The 21,170-nt window shown below is 43.7% G+C and overlaps 1 long non-coding RNA gene across 1 annotated transcript in view; it reads right to left on the bottom strand.

The window, feature by feature from the left end:
• Window positions 1-21,170, bottom strand: part of LOC126262954 (uncharacterized) — a 51,692-nt gene that overhangs the window by 6,790 nt on the left and 23,732 nt on the right. The window contains exon 2 of the long non-coding RNA XR_007546790.1: window positions 11,781-11,889. This is a non-coding gene — a long non-coding RNA (uncharacterized LOC126262954). The remainder of the gene's footprint in view (window positions 1-11,780; window positions 11,890-21,170) is intronic.

Raw genomic sequence — 21,170 nt, 5'->3', positions numbered from 1 at the left:
ATACTCCAGTATTTCCATGCCAGTATAATATGCTGATTTCAGCCTATCAGCACAGAAAAAGGCATTCCTACATGTGAGGAATGGTGCGAGCACACGAAGACTATCGCGCGTGGTTAACGTTACGAAATTTTTCAGATGCAAAACGCAACATGGCCAGAGTACGTATACATGCAGCCCAATCTTCACTAGTCGACAACAGTTTCAACAACTCGGTGAGGTGCTGCACGACTAGTTACCGGAAGCTGGAAATCATCACCAATGGGGATTACAGTCACACCATGCAGAATTTGATCATCCCATTCTGCCCCAGCGTGGGCAACAACAACAGCAGCAGCAGCAGCCGGCAGAAGTGTGAACAGTACCTTTGGTATATACCTGGGTTGTTGGTTGGTGAGTTGGATTCTTTAAGGATCCAAACTATTAGGTTATCAGTCCCTTTGTCCTCGAACAGGCAGGTCTATATGACTGTAGATCAGAGAGATTATACCAAGCAAAACCCAAAGAAAGAAGACACAAATATCTACCGATGTCAGCGAAGCTGAGGTAAGGGACAAAAGAAGTGAGCGAGACGGGAGGAAAGGCAAGCAAGGTATGCCATCTAGGGAGTAACCGGAAGCTCCTGAAAGCAGAGTGCAGAGAGGCGACATACATCCCCCCCCCCCCTTAGCCACCGCCACTTACCCGAGGTGCTCTCCTGAAAGTCTCTTCGGGTGTGCTGCCGGATCCTAAAATCAACTTGACTCGATATTTCGGCGATGCAGCTGGTCACTATCTTCAGGAGAATGCTGCTTCGCTGATGACTAGCTGAGAACTGACGCCAGGCTGCAAATCGACATCCTATTTAGGCATGCGCCGCCCATCACGGTTGCTGTCTCCAAGACTGGGAGGTGGCGCCGCCCATAGTAGAACACCGGCGGCAACGGTATATCGCACTCAGAGCCGCACCGAAGAGCGTTCAATTTTTATGCGGGATAGTACAGTATTCCACGTTCTGCTAAGAGGAAACCCATTGTCTCTATTCATTAAATTATCTGTCAACCTAATTTCAATCGCCTCTTTATAGACACTGTTCCAAAAACCGGAAATGTTGTCACTATCACAGTTTCGTCAAATTTCATACTGTGTCCCTCATTTAAGCTGTGTTCTGCAACTGCCGATTTTTCCGGTTGTTGTAGCCTCGTATGACGGCGATGTTCCACACACCTGTAATGAACTGTGCGAATCGAACGGCCAATGTAAGCCTTCCCGCAATGACAAGGAATTTTGTGTGCACCGGGTTTCCTAACCCCCAAATCATCTTTCACAGAGCCGAGTAGTGGCCTAATTTTAGAAGGTGGACGGATGTTAAAATTCCTTAAAAATCGTCCAATCTTAAACGATATGCCTCCAGCATAACGAAAGGAAGGCCACCGATCAATGTTCTTCTTCATACACCTCCAGTCATGGTCCACACTCCATAGCCCGTAGTATCCATTTTCCTTAAAAACAGCCATCAAATGCGCAAGTTCTTGGATTAAGCTGTCTGCATCGGAAATGGCATATGCTCTGCGTACCAAAGTCTTAAGGACGTCACTGCGTTGGTATGGTGGATGACAATTCTTAGAAAGCAGATACCGATCTGTGTGCGTCGGCTTTCGGTGAACACTGTGTCCCAAAGTACCATCTGGTTTTTTTATAAAGCATAACATCTAAAAATGGAAGCATCCCATCACTTTCAACCTCCATCGTAGATTTAATGCCGGGATGAAGACAGTTGAAGTGGTCCAAAAATCTGCTAAGAGCATCACGTCCATGCGCCCAGTCAAAAAAGATATCATCCAAATATCTCCAGAAGCACGTTGCTTGCCAAGCCGAAGTCCTCAGTGCCATATCCTCGAAGTCTTCCATAAATAAACTGGCGACTATGGGAGATAAAGGACTACCCATAGCCACTCCGTCGTTCTGTTAAAAAAATATTGTCGTTAAGTAAAAGATACGTGGATGCCAGCACATGCCGACAAAGCTTCACCAACTCTTCATCCAGTTTTTCACTAATCAAACTAAGGGACTCTTGCAGAGTCTAAACAGAGAGACAACATAAAGTTGATTTTAGGATCCGGCAGCAAACCCGAAGAGACTTTAATGACTTATTACGCGGGAAAGCCTACGCTCTACTCAGGTATATACACGGCTCATTTTTGTATGAAAGTACTGCGGGAGTAAAAAAAAAAAAACTTTACTACCTCTTATTGAGGGAAACAGCTGTATAATGCAGACAACGGCTGCCATGTGCAGCAGTCAGTGTGGCAAAAGTCTCGCGAAAGGTCTTCATCGATAGACGAAAGCACCAGCGAATACTTCACCACTAAAAACCTGTTTCAGTTATTCCTTTTGAATCACCACAGCAACTGGAAGATTATTGTATGCATGGTGTGTATGGTAGAGGCCTGCATTTGGCTCGAACTACTCAGCACATGGAGCTCCACGAAAATCCTGTAGACTTGAGTACAACCGCCTAGGATGCGTGGAGCAACTGCAGTCGACTTCCTCCACTCTCATTCGAGCTTCTCATGCTCGAATGGCCCGAGCGGTAGAGGCTCCTTACCTGACTGCCGCTCAGTCGCCCACCGCTGGATCATGGCGCCTGATGGTGAGACGAAAGAGAATGAGAAAGCGAAACTTAATTCGAAAGAATGTATCCTTAGTGCGAAAGACGGTGGTCGTAGCAGTGTTCGGGAGAGATTTTCATTAAGGATGGAAATCATCTCGGCTGCGTGTATTGTTGCAGGAGGTCTGCTCTCCAGTCTTACAGATCCGTCGACACACATCTCAAGACACGTGCAGGACACGACAAAGAGTAAGATTTCAAGCATTTTCAGTTTCAGCGAAAGCTGCGGTAGCTAAAAAGTGCTTAGAAATTTGTCCCATAGATATTCATCCATTTACATTAATATCAGGTGGAGGATTTCGAGCTTTGTCAGGACCCTGTAAATACCGGTGCAGAAGTGGAACATTTGGACATCTCCAGCAGTAGGTCGAAACACTGAAAACAAGCCGATGAAGGATGACTGAGAAAGATGGCCAGCACTGTCCGGGCCATAGGCGTGAATGCATCTGCGCCTAGCGCGCGTATGTAGACAGATACAAATCTACATCTGTATCTATACTCCGTCAGCCAAATTGCGGTGTGTGGTCGAGGGTACTTTCTGTCACTGACCCCCCCTTTCGTGTTCCGGTCACGAACAGTTCGCCGGAAGAACGATTGCCGGTAAGCCTTCATATGGGCGTCAATCTCTCTTACTACTTCTTCATCTCCTTTCGCGAGATATGCGTGGGCGTTCCCAAAAGTAATATCTCCAATTTTTTTAGATGAAAACTCAAAACTTTTAAAATAAAACAAACGCTTTTAACAGTGTATATCTTTATGCTTCGTGTCTACACATTTGCAGCCCTTTGCCGCTAGAGGGCTGTGAGCCGCGGGTGAGAAACAGCGTGCTGTAATCGAGGTTAGAATTCGAACAGTTCGTCCGCAGATGGAGCGCTCTCCTTCAGCACAACAATGCCGGAGCACGCACGAGCGCTGCGACATCCGCAACAGTCCGACGCCTAGGGTTCACCGCCACCGGTCATCGTCGATACAGTACCGGCTTGGCCACAACCGATCTTCATGTGTTTCCAGTTTAAAGAACAGCTTTGGGGACTTTAATAGTGATGAAGCGTTTCAAGAAGAGGTAAGGTCGCGCCTCCGTCAAAGTTAAACATTCTACAGTGAGGGCATCAACAAACTAGTCTCTCGTTTGGAGAAACGTGTTCATCGGCAGAGTGATTATTTAGAAATAAATGAGGTTCTTTTTTTAAGAATCGTTTCAAGAGTTTTCACATAAAAATTCGGAGCAATTACTTGCAGCCTGCTCATGTACGTAGGAGGAATGTACAGAGTAAAATTATTGAACTGTATGAAAAAGAAATGTAAAACAGTTACAAACTGCGACGTGCACAGACTTTATTCAACATGTACATGTCACAGATATTCAGATTTAGGTTATATTTTCGACACGCCTGCCATCATTGGCGTTACACCTGCAACATCCGTATATGCGAGCACGTGAGTGCTTCATACGTCCAGTTAGGATGATTGCGGCAAGACAACATACGTAATTGCCACATGCTATGTGTACTTCACCGCCTCCTCGGTGCTCATGGGCCCCAGCACCTCGCATCAGCGATTGGCCCTGGGCCGGACGGGCTATCCACAAGGTTGCACCACGTGAGAGTCAGCCATCCATTGTAGCTTTTAGACTTGGCCACTGTTTCTATGTTTCGACACAGTGTATCGATACGTGGAACTGTTTCAGTGTTTCGGAACGGCTGTGGTTCACTGTTTCGAAACAGCGGTGTTTCATTCCGCCCTTGTCTCGATCTCGAGCCAGACACAGAAACTGTATCGTTGTTTCAAAATAAGGCTGTTTCAGTCCACCTGTGCTTGGAACGGAATGATTGTATCGAAACAGTGGTGTTTCATTTCGCTCTGTGTCGGACGAGATTCGGGCTCGGCACAGGTACTGAAACACAGCATAACACTTCGTGAAACACTTTCAAGAGTGTCGAAATCTTTTTGACAAGCAATAGCATGAAGCTTAAGATGTCCGAAAATAAAGCTTCGTTTCTAGCTGACTATCCTATTCCGAAATGGCGTAACATCTGCTTTATAAACACTAACTAAACAATAAAACAACGCATACTATTCACATTCAAAATAATAAATATGTGAAAATCATTCAGTTAAATTACAATTTTTATAACATATTCTTCTCTGTTCATGTACTGTAATCATATTAAGAAACGCAAGTAAGCCTGCAACATTTTGAATAAAAAAGGCGTAGAGTGACAGTTATTAGACATATACATAAATTTGATGTAGGTATAATTGCAAGCATCTGTTTGACATATCACTGATAGTGTAATGGTGAACGGGAAGGACTAGGAAGCATGGTGAATGTATAGTAACGGTTCGAAACACCTTGAAAGACAAAATTTTTTTGTTGTAGTTTGTTATTTATTCGAATTATTTGGCGTTATTTGTGAGTCTATAGTGGCTGTGCCTATTATCCTCAATGATTCCCTTTGTGTGCATGGAAAGAAGCAGGATGGGTATATTACCCATACTAATGGAATGTGGGAACCCCAGTAGCATATCCGTTGTTTCTGCAGTTTGCTCCCACCTCCAGTTCCGTTCGTGGTGGTTCTTCTGTCTTCAGCTATGGCTGTCCTCAGCCAATTGAAAAGTATGAAAGTCACACGACACGAAAGCAGTGCATTTGCTGCAGGTAATACGAAACTGCCAAGACGCCTAAGTGATAGTTTCATCCTTTCTGCGACATGATTAGTGCTCTCGCACCTCATTTGTGTTTATATGGACATACTTATACAGTAGACATTCAAGGTGATAAAATGTGTAGGTTTATTAGATTACAAAACACAAATTGTTTCGAAACAGCGTATCGAAACATTACGTTGTACTGTTTCAGTTGTTTCGAAACAGTTACGTGTTTCAGTTTGCCCATCTCTAGTAGCTTTCAGTTGCTGTTCCTAGAGAGCGCTACTTGTGTCATCATTTTGCTTTGTTCGTCAGTTGATTTTTGACGTGAAGGGGAGCGTGTGGTGGGTTACAGAGACCCAGCCCGTCCGTTTACGTTAGCTTTTTCTGCTTATGCACACTTCTTGTTATACTGACTGCGAGCAATAAAACTGCTCGAAAATGGCCTGGCAGCGTCCTCTAAGTGATGAAGAAACTGAAAAACTGTTATTAGAAAGTGATAATGATGATTCGGATGTAGATCCTGATTTTATTCCCGAAAGTGATCACAACACAGAAAGCGAAATGAGGGACGAACAGCTGGAAGCGAAGATAACGTCGTTATTCCTGCGAGAAACGTGAGTACACTTTCTTATACATCTCGAGATTCTGAATCAATTAGTGTGGTTGGTCCCGGTCCCTCTTCCAGTGAATCATCACCTTACTATTTGTCGAGAGATGGATGAACTAAATGGCAGAAAAGATTCCCAACAAAAATGTACGCACCAGATCACACAATATAACTACGCATTTGCCTGGTGTCAGTGGGGAAGCCGGAAATGCTAACAACATTGTCGCGGCCTGGAAGCTGTTCATTGACGACGATTTGCTCGATATGATAATAGAGAGCACAAATACTAACATAGATCACGTAAAACTACTTTATAAAAGTGACCCAAATACTGCAAGGAACATGAAAAAAAAGAGGAGTTCCAGGCATTTTTGGGTCTTTTGTACATTTCTGGCGTTCTTCATGGAGGCAAAATGGATATGGAAGAATTTTGGGACACTTGTGGCACAGGGACAGAAATCTTCCCTTCAAGTATGTCACTGCAAAAATTTCGTTTACTTCTGAGATGTGTTAGGTTAGATAATATTCACAGAAGAGAGGAACATAAAAAAAGTGATAAAATGGCCCCTGTACGTGATGTTATCAAAGGATTCACAAAAAGACTGCACAAGGCATTACACAACAAGTCAATACCTTACAGTGGAAGAGATGTTACTATCTTTTCTGGGACGTTGTTCTTTCAGAATGTACATTCCTTCAAAACCCGGAAAGTATGGGATCAAAATATTTATCTTGGCAGATGCAAAAACGTACTATCTAAAAAACTTGGAAGTGTATGTAGGGCAACAACCTCCGGGTTTCTTCCATGTGAGTAACGCAGCTGACGATGTTGTGCTCAGACTTGTGGAGCCAGTGAAGGGAACAGGAAAGAATATCATTACCCTTGACAACTGGTTCACAAGCTGCACACTCGCTAGAAAACTACTCACAGACTGTAACCTTACACTCGTCGGGACACTGCGCAAAAATAAAAGAGAAATTTCATGGGAATTCTTGCCTCACAATAAAAGAGAAATACATTCATCCATAGTCGCGTTTTGCGACAATTTCACATTGGTGTCATATGTACCAAAGAAAAATAAATGTGTAATTTTGCTGTCTTCATTGCATACAAACAATAAAATCGATGAATAAACCGGTAATATGAAGAAGCCAGAAATTATTACATTCTACAATACAACAAAGAGTGGAGTGGACGTGGTTGATGCCATGTGTTCAGAATATAACGTTGGAAGGCAAACAAGAAGCTGGCCATTGTCCATGTTTTATACCATTTTGAACATTGCTGGTATAAATGCATTTGTATACAAAGCAAACACAGGACTGGATATTTCAAGAAGGATATTTCTCAGGAAACTCGGTTTGGAACTCATAAAACCACACGTGGCACAGAGAGCTAACCAGAAGAATCTCCCGAGCAACATTCGACAGCTGGCACCACTTCTATCTGTTTGTAGTGTCGTTCCCAGAACCGAGCGCGGTCCTCTGGTTTGGAGCCGAGTAGAAGACTTATACCAGAGGCTCAGACGATTCTGCGCAGATCTGGGGTGCAAATTTCTCGACCTCCGCTATCGGGTGGAGAAATGTAGGGTCGCCCTGAATAGGTCAGGCGTGCACTACACGAAGGAAGCGGCTACAAGGGTAGCGGAGTACGTGTGGAGTGCACATGGGTTTTTTTTAGGTTAGAGAATTCCCTCCCTAGGCCCGACAAGACGCCTCCTGAGACGCGGCAAGGTAGGAGTAGGCAAAATGCAACAGGTAATAACAATATTAATGTGCTAATAGTAAACTGCAGGAGTGTCTATAGAAAGGTCCCAGAACTGCTCTCATTAATAAACGGTCATAATGCCCATATACTACTAGGGACAGAAAGTTGGCTGAAACCAGACGTAAACAGTAACGAACTTCTAAACTCAGATTGGAATGTATACCGCAGAGACAGGCTGGATAGTGAAGGGGGAGGCGTGTTTATAGCGATAAGAAGTGCAATAGTATCGAAGGAAATTGACGGAGATCCGAAATGTGAAATAATTTGGGTGAAGGTCACGGTTAAAGCAGGCTCAGACATGGTAATTGGATGTCTCTATAGGCCCCCTGACTCAGCAGCTGTTGTGGCTGAGCACCTGAAGGATAATTTGGAAAATATTTCGAGTAGATTTCCCCACCATGTTATAGTTCTGGGTGGAGACTTTAATTTGCCGGATATAGACTGGCAGACTCAACGTTCATAACGGGTGGCAGGGACAAAGAATCCAGTGAAATTTTTTAAAGTGCTTTGTCTGAAAACTACCTTGAGCAGTTAAACAGAGAACCGACTCGTGGCGATAACATATTAGACCTTCTGGTGACAAACAGACCCGAACTATTTGAAACAGTTAACACAGAACAGGGAATAAGCGATCATAAAGCGGTTACTGCTCGATGATTTCAGCCGTAAATAGAAATATTAAAAAAGGTAGGAAGATTTTTCTGTTTAGCAAAAGTGACAAAAAGCAGATTACAGAGAACCTGACGGCTCAACACAAAAGTTTTGTCTCAAGTACAGATAGTGTTGAGGATCAGTGGACAAAGTTCAAAACCATCGTACAATATGCGTTAGATGAGTATATGCCAAGCAAGATCGTGAGAGATGGAAAAGAGCCACCGTGGTACAACAACCGAGTTAGAAAACTGCTGCGGAAGCAAAGGGAACTTCACAGCAAACATATAAACATAGCCAAAGCCTTGCAGACAAACAAAAATTACGCGAAGCGAAATGTAGTGTGAGGAGGGCTATGCGAGAGGCGTTCAATGAATTCGAAAGTAAAGTTCTATGTTGACTTGGCAGAAAATCCTAAGAAATTTTGGTCTTATGTCAAAGCGGTAGGTGGATCAAAACAACATGTCCAGACACTCTATGACCAAAATGGTACTGAAACAGAGGATGACAGACTAAAGGCCGAAATACTAAATGTCTTTTTCCAAAGCTGTTTCACAGAGGAAGACTGCACTGTAGTTCCTTCTCTAGATTGTCGCACAGATGACAAAATGGTAGATATCGAAATAGACGACAGAGGGACAGACAATTAAAATCGCTCAAAAGAGGAAAGGCCGCTGGACCTGATGAGATACCAGTCCGATTTTACACAGAGTACGCGAAGGAACTTGCCCCCCTTCTTGCAGCGGTGTACCGTAGGTCTCTAGAAGAGCGTAGCGTTCCAAAGGATTGGAAAAGGGCACAGGTCATCCCCGTTTTCAAGAAGGGACGTCGAACAGATGTGCAGAACTATAGACCTATATCTCTAACGTCGATCAGTTGTAGAATTTGGGACCACGTATTATGTTGGAGTATAATGAGTTTTCTGGAGACTAGAAATCTACTCTGTAGGAATCAGCATGGGTTTCGAAAAGACGGTCGTGTGAAACCCAGCTCGCGCTATTCGTCCACGAGACTCAGAGGGCCATAGACACAGGTTCACAGGTAGATGCCGTGTTTCTTGACTTCCGCAAGGCGTTTGATACAGTTCCCCACAGTCGTTTAATGAACAAAGTAAGAGCATATGGACTATCAGATCAATTGTGTGATTGGATTGAAGAGTTCCTAGATAACAGATCACAGCATGTCATTCTCAATGGAGAGAAGTCTTCCGAAGTAAAAGTGATTTCAGGTGTGCCGCAGGGGAGCGTCATAGGACCGTTGCTATTCACAATATACATCAATGACCTTGTGGATGACATCGGAAGTTCACTGAGGCTTTTTGCGGATGATGCTGTGGTATATCGAGAGGTTGTAACAATGGAAAATTGTACTGAAATGCAGGAGGATCTGCAACGAATTGAATGGCAATTGAATCTCAATGTAGACAAGTGTAATGTGCTGCGAATACATAGAAAGATAGTTCCCTTATAATTTAGCTACAAAATAGGTCAGCAACTGGAAGCAGTTAATTCCATAAATTATCTGGGAGTACGCATTACGAGTGATTTAAAATGGAATGAACATATAAAGTTGATCGTCGGTAAAGCAGATGCCAGACTGAGATTCACTGGAAGAATCCTAAGGAAATGCAATCCGAAAACAAAGGAAGTAGGTTACAGTACGCTTGTTCGCCCACTGCTTGAATACTGCTCAGCAGTGTGGGATCCGTACCAGATAGGGTTGATAGAAGAGATAGAGAAGATCCAACGGAGAGCAGCGCGCTTCGTTACAGGATCATTTAGAAATCGCGAAAGCGTTACGGAGATGATAGATAAACTCCGGTGGAAGACTCTGCAGGAGAGACGCTCAGTAGCTCGGTACGGGCTTTTGTTGAAGTTTCGAGAACATACCTTCACCGAAGAGTCAAGCAGTATATTGCTCCCTCCTACGTATATCTCGCGAAGAGACCATGAGGATAAAATCAGAGAGATTAGAGCCCACACAGTAGCATACCGACAATCCTTCTTTCCACGAACAATACGAGACTGGATTAGAAGGGAGAACCGATAGAGGTAGTCAAGGTACCCTCCGCCACACACCGTCAGGTGGCTTGCGGAGTATGGATGTAGATGTAGATGTATCTGGGATTACCATTGACAAGGAAGTTGTTCCAGAAGTAAAACGAGGTCGTTGTTATAAATGCAAAGACAATAAAACGAAAGATTTTTGTAAACGTTGTGGAAAGTGGCTGTGTCTTTCCCATTCTGTAAAGTTATGTGAAGATTGTGCAGAAAATACAGATCAGTAATATGTATATCGTAACAACAGAAACTAGTTTTTATTAGATTATGCTATGCACTAAAATGTATAATATTTTGTAATAGCTCATAACTTGTGAGGACGTGAATTGTCAAAAATAAAATAAAACTGTTTTAAATGTTGAAGAACGTTTTTAAATACTGAATAATTTTACTTTCAGATTTTCGGAGAAATACAGCGTTATTGTCAAAGAAATGTATGGTAAATTTAAATATTAATAAACAGTAAAAGAACTATAGTAGCACTGGTGTTGAAAATTTGTCTTAATTCTTCTGGAATGTAAATAAAACGGTGGGTATGTCAGACCCACCCCGTCCGATTTGTTTTACTTTTTTTCGCCCGTCCGTTCTAGGGTTAAGTATTCGCCATCCCAGTGTAACCGAAACACACGGCCTCCCTTATCTAGTATCCCACCCGTGCCTATCCACAAACAAAAACTATTGGCAGACTGCTTCTCTGCGGCTGTTGTTCGCACCGGCCGTTGTGGCCGAGCGGTTCTAGGCGCTTCAGTCCGGAACCGCATGACTGCTGCGGTCGCAGGTTCGAATCCTGCCTCGGGCATGGATGTGTGTGATGTCCTTAGGTTAGTTAGGTTTATGTAGTTCTAAATTCTAGGGGACTCAGAGTCATTTGAACCATTTTGTTGTTATCCGCCTCTGGAGGAAGCTACGCTATACTTTACACAATATCTGCCACTGTCAACCTCATTACTTTTCACCAACAGTCAACATATGTGAGCGGTTTCCTCTTCGTCAAACAAAGCAAATATTACTTCCACCTTCTCAGAGTTCGCTCCTCTCTTTTTATTTCTCAACCAGTCACAGCACTTATCTCCTTTTTGCACTACTTGTTCTTTATCAAGTTCTGCTCTCTTCTCTCACACCCATTGCTGCCAGAGTTCACTGCTTAAATCCATCTGCGCGCAATTTCTCTTTTTCACCTGTGATGAACGTATATACACTGTTTTTCTCTGCACTACTTATGTCACAGTAACTCAGAAATTTTTGATTCCGATGTAACTTACACGATGCTTGTGTTGATGAATTAATGTAGGATGAGTATGGTCCTACCCTTGCCAGGTCATATACATAAATACATAAATAAATATTCTGTTTTAACGAAAATAATTTTGGCACGAAGCCAAGTGTTGTTCTCACCAGATCTGATAGGGCTATTACTTTACTACAATCTGCAGCAACAGTTGACAACACGAACAGCACAAAGCACAGCCTCAGGAAGATACTCATGACCTCTGGAGAAGCGTTGCTGGAACAAAGATTTTGTCTGTATTATTGTACACTTTAAAGTGTTGAAATAAACGTTAGATATTACGTAAGTATCTCCGAAAATCATCTTAGTAATAATCTCAGAATAAAGTTTTCGCAATACCTTACGAAATAAAGATACACGACGTGTCTGTGTGTTTCTGTTAATTGTGTGATTAATTCGTAGAAAAATTTGAACGTTAAACGAATGATAAATTAATCCCGAGGAGATAATTGAGTAGTCATCTTCTAAAAGAAGATCGACGACAAACATTAAGAATCAAAAATGAAATCATCAGGAGCTTCCTTTTTCTTGGTACACTCAGTAATCATGTGTGGTGCAAGTTAGTAAATTCATGGACAATATTTACAGTGGAGAGCTTATCTGTTGCATCTGACTGAACTCTCTCCAAATCTGCCCCGAAAGATAGAGGTTCCAATATTATTCCAGCAAGAGAATGTTTATAGGTAGACGTGCACCGATCAAATAATTAAATATTTCAGCGGCTTTTCTGCTGAGTAAAAAGGATGAAGGAAACTGTCGTCTCGAATTTGGTGTGCTCACTGTTGAGAACGCCGCTATTGTTTTAACTGTGATATTTTGTTTGTCTATCTTTAACACTTTCTGTATGATATTGTTATTACGAATATTGCGGTAATCTATTTTAACGCAATTTACGTCTGCTGAGAGGTAGAAACAAGTATAAAAGCGTCAGTATAACAGGATGGGTTGTCACTGCCGGTCGCCGATAGATAAGTACTGTTCCAAGTACTTTCTAGTTTCTTTCAGTACTTATTGTTCCATCTCAGTAGTCCTTTCATTTGAATTTTCGTACTTGAAAGATAAATATAGAGGAAATACTTCTTTGCTTGGTGAATACGAGGGTGACTCCCAAAGAAATGCACAACAGTTTTTAAAAAATTCAGTTTTCGTTACACGTCTTTGCTATGCGCGGAGATCATAGAAGCACTCTTCCCGCTTGTGCTAAAAGTTAATTCAATCTCATTCCGCAAGTTGTGCTTTCGTAGCACTCCATCAAGATGACTGCTGCGCTTGATGTTCGCCGGGCGTTGTTTTATAAGAGTGTACCGCGAGGACGAAGCAGTGGCAAACATTCGCGAGAGATTGTGGTAGGTGTATGACGCGGACACTGTTAACCGGAGTACAGTTAGTCGTGGGGCAAACAGACTGTCTAGTGAAAGTGGACACGCCGATACTCGGGACCTTCCCCGGAGCCGCACGCCGAAAACTGCACAGACTGCTGAGAATGTGCAGGGTATTCGCAACCTGACTGTGAGTGGCAGCTGTATTAACTGTGAACAAACTGGCAATCCAAGTGGGAGTAGGAGAAGCGGAGAAGAGAGTCTGTGCAGAATACTGAGACAGTTGAACGTAAAAAAGGTTTCTGCCTGTTTGATTTATGAGAATGTGACTGATCCCTACAAACATTTATAGACCCACACTACAGATTTGATCTAGCATCCCGTGATTGCCACCTGTACGGCAAATTGGATGAATCCTCTCACAGAACGAGACTTCAAGGTGATGCCTCCCTTGTGAAGACTACTAGACTACTAAACAGTGACGTAAACGTACTGATCGTGACTCCTACGTTCTACATCTACATCTACATCTACATGATTACTCTGCAATTCACATTTAAGTGCTTGGCAGAGGGTTCATCGGACCACAATCATACCATTGCACTCCCGAACAGCGCACGGGAAAAACGAACACCTAAACCTTTCTGTTCGATCTCTGATTTCTCTTATTTTATTTTGATGATCACTCCTACCTATGAAGTTTGGGCTCAACAAAATATTTTCGCATTCGAAAGAGAAATTTGCTGACTGAAATTTCGTAAATAGATATCGCCGCGACGAAAAACGTCTTAGTTATATTATCTCGGCCGGCCGCGGTGGTCTAGCGGTTCTAGGCGCTCAGTTCGGAACCGCGTGACTGCTACGGTCGCAGGCTCGAATCCTGCCTCGGGCATGGATGTGTGTGATGTCCTTAGGTTGGTTAGGTTTAAGTAGTTCTAAGTTCTAGGGGACTGATGACCACAGATGTTAAGTCCCATAGTGCTCAGAGCCATGTACACTCCTGGAAATGGAAAAAAGAAGACATTGACACCGGTGTGTCAGACCCACCATACTTGCTCCGGACACTGCGAGAGGGCTGTACAAGCAATGATCACACGCACGGCACAGCGGACACACCAGGACCCGCGGTGTTGGCCGTCGAATGACGCTAGCTGCGCAGCATTTGTGCACCGCCGCCGTCAGTGTCAGCCAGTTTGCCGTGGCATACGGAGCTCCATCGCAGTCTTTAACACTGGTAGCATGCCGCGACAGCGTGGACGTGAACCGTATGTGCAGTTGACGGACTTTGAGCGAGGGCGTATAGTGGGCATGCGGGAGGCCGGGTGGACGTACCGCCGAATTGCTCAACACGTGGGGCGTGAGGTCTCCACAGTACATCGATGTTGTCGCCAGTGGTCGGCGGAAGGTGCACGTGCCCGTCGACCTGGGACCGGACCGCAGCGACGCACGGATGCACGCCAAGACCGTAGGATCCTACACAGTGCCGTAGGGGACCGCACTGCCACTTCCCAGCAAATTAGGGACACTGTTGCTCCTGGGGTATCGGCGAGGACCATTCGCCACCGTCTCCATGAAGCTGGGCTACGGTCCCGCACACCGTTAGGCCGTCTTCCGCTCACGCCCCAACATCGTGCAGCCCGCCTCCAGTGGTGTCGCGACAGGCGTGAATGGAGGGACGAATGGAGACGTGTCGTCTTCAGCGATGAGAGTCGCTTCTGCCTTGGTGCCAATGATGGTCGTATGCGTGTTTGGCGCCGTGCAGGTGAGCGCCACAATCAGGACTGCATACGACCGAGGCACACAGGGCCAACACCCGGCATCATGGTGTGGGGAGCGATCTCCTACACTGGCCGTACACCACTGGTGATCGTCGAGGGGACACTGAATAGTGCACGGTACATCCAAACCGTCATCGAACCGATCGTTCTACCATCCCTAGACCGGCAAGGGAACTTGCTGTTCCAACAGGACAATGCACGTCCGCATGTATCCCGTGCCACCCAACGTGCTCTAGAAGGTGTAAGTCAACTACCCTGGCCAGCAAGATCTCAGGATCTGTCCCCCATTGAGCATGATTGGGACTGGATGAAGCGTCGTCTCACGCGGTCTGCACGTCCAGCACGAACGCTGGTCCAACTGAGGCGCCAGGTGGAAATGGCATGCCAAGCCGTTCCACAGGACTACATCCAGCATCTCTACGATCGTCTCCATGGGAGAATAGCAGCCTGCATTGCTGCGAAAGGTGGATATACACTGTACTAGTGCCGACATTGTGCATGCTCTGTTGCCTGTGTCTATGTGCCTGTGGTTCTGTCAGTGTGATCATGTGATGTATCTGACCCCAGGAATGTGTCAATAAAGTTTCCCCTTCCTGGGACAATGAATTCACGGTGTTCTTATTTCAATTTCCAGGAGTGTATTACCTCGAAGAAAACGGTCTATTGACACACAGTTAACAAAGATTTAGGAAACGTTGTTCTTGTGAAACACAACTAGCTCTTTACTCGCACGAAGTGTTGACTGCTGTCGACAAGGGATTTCAACGTCTTAGTTCAACGGTGGAGAAAGGCAGTTCATAGGGACGGAGTTTATGTGGAAAAATGAAATTTTGTCTCTCAAGAGTGTATCAACATAGTGGAAAATATGAAAGGTACGGGAAATAAATTGGATGTTTTAAAAAGCTTGGTGCACGTCTTTTGGAGTGTCTCTCGTATAATGTCTGAATTAATGTTTTATTTGTAAATAGCGTGGCTAGCTAGTGCTTATTGTATATGACGGCCTGTAACTAACGAAGACTGAGCTGCATATTTTTATAACGTTTTTGTGTTTTTGGTATGATAAGTACAGACTGTACACCAATTAAGTTCCTTTCAGAGTATGCTGATGCATCAGCTTCACAATCATATACAACCGTTCGCTCGACGAAACATCCGTACCCAAAGACTGGAAAGTTGCACAGGTCACACCAATATTCAAGAAAAGTAGAAGGAGTAATCCACTAAATTACAGGCTCATATCATTAACATCGATGTGCAGCAGGACTTTGGAACACATATTGTGTTCGAACATTGTGAATTATCTCGAATAAAACTGTCTATTGACACACAGTCAACAAGGATTTGAAAAACATTGTTCCTGTGAAACACAACTAGCTCTTTACTCGCTCGAAATGTTGACTGCTGTAGACAAGGGATTTCAAATTGATTGCATATTTCTTGGTTTCCGGAAGGTTTTTGACAATGTACCATCCATGGAGAAGAAATAAAAACTTTGAGGTTCGCCGATGACATTGTAATTCTGTCAGAGACAGCAAAGGACTTGGAAGAGCAGTTGAACGGAATGGATGGTGTCTTGAAGGGAGGATATAAGATGAACATCAACAAAAGCAAAACGATGATAATGGAATGTAGCCGAATTAAGTCGGGTGATGTTGAGGGTATTAGGTTAGGAAATGAGACACTTAAAGTAGTAAAGGAGTTTTGCTATTTGGGGAGCAAAATAACTGATGATGGTCGAAGTAGAGAGGATATAAAATGTAGACTGGCAATGGCAAGGAAAGCGTTTCTGAAGAAGAGAAATTTGTTGACATCGAGTATAGATTTAAGTGTCAGGAAGTCATTTCTGAAAGTATTTGTATGGAGTGTAGCCATGTATGGAAGTGAAACATGGACGGTAAATAGTTTGGACAAGAAGAGAATAGAAGCTTTCGAAATGTGGTGCTACAGAAGAATGCTGAAGATTAGATGGGTAGATCACGTAACTAATGAGGAGGTGTTGAAGGATTGGGGAGAAGAGAAGTTTGTGGCACAACTTGACCAGAAGAAGGGATCGGTTGGTAGGACATGTTCTGAGGCATCAAGGGATCACCAATTTAGTATTGGAGGGCAGCGTGGAGGGTAAAAATCGTAGGGGGAGACCAAGAGATGAATACACCAAGCAGATTCAGAAGGATGTAGGTTGCAGTAGGTACTGGGAGATGAAGAAGCTTGCACAGGATAGAGTAGCATGGAGAGCTGCATCAAACCAGTCTCAGGACTGAAGACCACAACAACAACCATATAAGAGGCTTGTAGTGAAATTGCGTGGCTGTGGAATATCGTCTTAGTTATGTGACTGGATTCGTGATTTCTTATCATAGCGGTCACAGTTCGTAGTAATTGACGAAAAGTCATTGATCAAAACAAGTGATTTCTGGCGTTCTCCAAGGTAGTGTTGTGGGCCCTTTGCTGTTCCGTACCTACATAAACGATTTGGGAGACAATCTGAGCAGCCGCCTTAAGTTGTTTGCAGATGGCGCAGTCGTTTATGGACTAATAAAGTCATCAGAAGATCAAAACAAATTGCAAAACGATTTAGAAAAGATATATGTATGGTGCGAAAATTGGCAGTTGACCTCAAATAACGAAAGTGTGAAGCCATCCACATGAGTGCTAAAAGGAACACGATAAATCAGTCAAATCTAAAGGCCTTAAATTCAACTAAATACCTAGGAATTACACTTAAATTGGAAGGAACACATAGAAAATGTTGTGGGGAAGGATAACAAAAGACTGCGTTTTATTGGCAGGACACTTAAGAAATGTAACAGATCTGCTAAGGAAACCGCCTTCATTGCGCTTGTCCGTCCTCTTTTAGAATACTGCTGCGCGGTGCGGGATCCTTACGAGATAGGATTGATGGAGTACATAGAAAAAGTTGAAAGTAGGGCAGTACGTTTTGTATTATCTCGAAATAGGAGAGAGAGATAGTGTCACTGAAATGATACAGGATTTGGGATGGACATAATTGAAACAAAAGCGTTTTTCGTTGCGGCGGCATCTTCTCACGAAATTTCAAACACCAACTTTCTCCTCCGAATGCGAAAATATTTTGTTGACGCCGACCTACACAGGGACAAACCATCACCATGATAAAACAAGGGAAATCAGATCTCGTGCGGAAATATATGTGTTCGTTCTTTCCGCGCGCTATACAAGATTGGAACAATAGGGAATTGGGAAGATGTATCGATGAACCCTGTGCCAGGCACTTAAATGTGATTTTTAGAGTATCCATATAGATGTAGATAGCTTTCTGGTAGTTTATGGCGTTGTCTTTGGCATGTGTATTTTCCTGTTATTTCATTATGTTTGTGTAAAGATATTGCAAAATTTTACCATGGCTGAGAAATGCGCGCAATGCCATAGATTAGTGAGTTGGGGTACATCGTGAATTGTGCAGTAGATGGTTTCACGGGGATAAATTGTAGTGGAGAAGCTAGTGGAGATTCTAACGAGGCTCTGTACTCGAGTTGCAGGATACGTAGTAGGAATACACTAATGGTGAAGCAATAAGTGAGAACAAGTGGCTGTCATGCACATTTAGAGGATGCTAGACAGGAGTTGGAAAGGTTCCGGAGGCAGGGGGTGGAGAAGTTGGGACGGGAATTAGGGTGTAAAGCCATTAGGAAGAGAACGCGCTACGATAGCATCATTTTCAATGTTAAAAATCGGTTTAGCAAGGTGCCACCTTGTGGATGGCCTCCAGTCGTCGTAAGAGAGGGTAAGATGCGGCAGTCTCCTACTCTTGTCAGCAAGTCTGACAGAAAAATTAAGAAGAGCGTTCTCTTGGTAGGTGTACGTCATGGGTGCGATGTAGGTTGACAGTTTCTGGAGATATTAGGTAAGGAGCATCCAGTCAACAGCACTTTTAAACAAAGTGCTGGACTCAATATGGTGACAGAAGTCTTGGGAACGTTGTGTAAGGCGTTTACTAGAGACGATCAGGTAGCGGTAGTGGGCGGCAGCGGTAGGAGTCTTGGTAGGGACTTGAAGAGTTCGCTTGGACAAGACTGCTGCACAAACTCGATCCACTAATGTTCACGTTGTACAGCGTGTCCGGCATTATGACTAACCCCGTCTTGGTTGAGGAGTGTTAATATGGGACATAATAGGGCCAACATCGCGTACTTCGGAAGGGTAGGACATTTCACCTCCGATTCTTTGCCGATATCACTTTACTCTCGGAATAAACTAGGTATATGATGTTGATGTGACCTAACTTCACTCCTTCATGATCGGATCTGGCGAAGACTTTCAGGAACTGTCGAAAGTAACTGATAAACTGCACTGGCTACAGCGACAAAAAAACGCGCAAGAGATATTGTACCAAACACATCTCTGCTGCAGGACCATAGGTGTTTTCTGTTGCCAAAAGACATCAGAGCCTCTTTGACGAGATCCTTCAATCCATTCATATGACCGTGAGATTTCGACATTTGCAAATGAATAAAATACGGATTGATACCAGAGGACGGGACGTTCCTGACAAGTCGAAAACTACTTCAGGTCGCAGGTGCGCTGAGTGATGCTAAGGACAAGAAGCAGTCTGAAAGAGTTTGCTTTCTGGTATGTACTGTTTTCTTGCAGTTGATGCAGGAATCATCTCACCAATAACAATTGATGCAAGGAAGATATGAAAGCTAGGTTGCCTGTCACTGGCGCATCTTCATGTGAGTAATCCATCGGAGCTATACAACGTTACACTTCATGAACACTCTTCACTCAGTCATATTGTTGAATTGTGAACAATCCTCCACTTTTAATTGGAATTCGGTTACTAGTCCATTTATCCATCTCGTTAGCTGCAAATATCCGGCCACTCTGTGTGTAAAATATTGAACTCATGGCTCTAACGTGAAGTAAGTTTTTTTCGAAAATTAAAATCAGAGGCCATTTTCAAATGATACGAGTGTCTCTGCCTCTGAAGCTCACAAATCGTGATGTGGTAATGAGGTTTGACCAGGTAGACGAAAACTGGAAAGTAACGTACAGAAACTGATCGTCGTGTATGACTTATGACACACTGTCATTTACTTGCTTGAATCCATTTCCTTATCTTTTTCAGAGTTAGCACATAGAAGGTGGTGATGTATAATATTTTGGAATTTTATGTTAAAACGATGTAAGGTAGGAGAAGGATTGTACTTCGATTCTCAAATGTTGGCGTGGGTGTTTGCGTATGCGTTAGTAAAATATTTTATACATGACATCATCAGTTGGAGAAATGAAACCCTGGTCTAGTGGTCATTCTCAATGGAGAGAAGTCTTCCGAAGTAAGAGTGATTTCAGGTGTGCCGCAGGGGAGTGTCATAGGACCGTTGCTATTCACAATATACATAAATGGCCTTGTGGATGACATCGGAAGTTCACTGAGGCTTTTTGCAGATGATGCTGTGGTGTATCGAGAGGTTGTAACAATGGAAAATTGTACTGAAATGCAGGAGGATCTGCAGCGAATTGACGCATGGTGCAGGGAATGGCAATTCAATCTCAATGTAGATAAGTGTAAAGTGCTGCGAATACCTAGAAAGATAGATCCCTTATCATTTAGCTACAAAATAGCAGGTCACCAACTGGAAGCTGTTAATTCCATAAATTATCTGGGAGTACGCATTAGGAGTGATTTAAAATGGAATGAACATATAAAGTTGATCATCGGTAAAGAAGATGCCAGACTGAGATTCATTGGAAGAATCCTAAGGAAATGCAATCCGAAAACAAAGGAAGTAGGTTACAGTACGCTTGTTCGCCCACTGCTTGAATACTGCTCAGCAGTGTGGGATCCGTACCAGATAGGATTGATAGAAGAGATAGAGAAGATCCAACGGAGAGCAGCGCGCTTCGTTACAGGATCATTTAGTAATCGCGAAAGCGTTACGGAGATGATAGATAAACTCCAGTGGAAGACTCTACAGGAGAGACGCTCAGTAGCTCGGTACGGGCTTTTGTTGAAGTTTCGAGAACATACCTTCACCGAAGAGTCAAGCAGTATATTGCTCCCTCCTACGTATATCTCGCGAAGAGACCATGAGGATAAAATCAGAGAGATTAGAGCCCACACAGAAGCATACCGACAATCCTTTCCACGAACAATACGAGACTGGAATAGAAGGGAGAACCGATAGAGGTACTCAAGGTACCCTCCGCCACACACCGTCAGGTGGCTTGCGGAGTATGGATGTAGATGTAGATGTAGTATCATTGACAAGTAACCAAAGTGTCCTGGATTTCGAGTTCGAAACCAGGCGCTGTTTAAATTTTGGAAAAATACTATCAACAATAGCGGTCGAAGACTTCCGGCATAATAAGTCATCCTCGCTCAAATGGCTCTGAGCACTATGGGACTTAACTGCTGAGG

This window comes from Schistocerca nitens, chromosome 6 (genome assembly GCF_023898315.1).
Source record: "Schistocerca nitens isolate TAMUIC-IGC-003100 chromosome 6, iqSchNite1.1, whole genome shotgun sequence".
NCBI lineage: Eukaryota > Metazoa > Arthropoda > Insecta > Orthoptera > Acrididae > Schistocerca > Schistocerca nitens.
The sequence above is the reverse complement of the archived record's forward strand: the minus strand, read 5'-3'. Positions and strand labels throughout refer to the sequence as shown.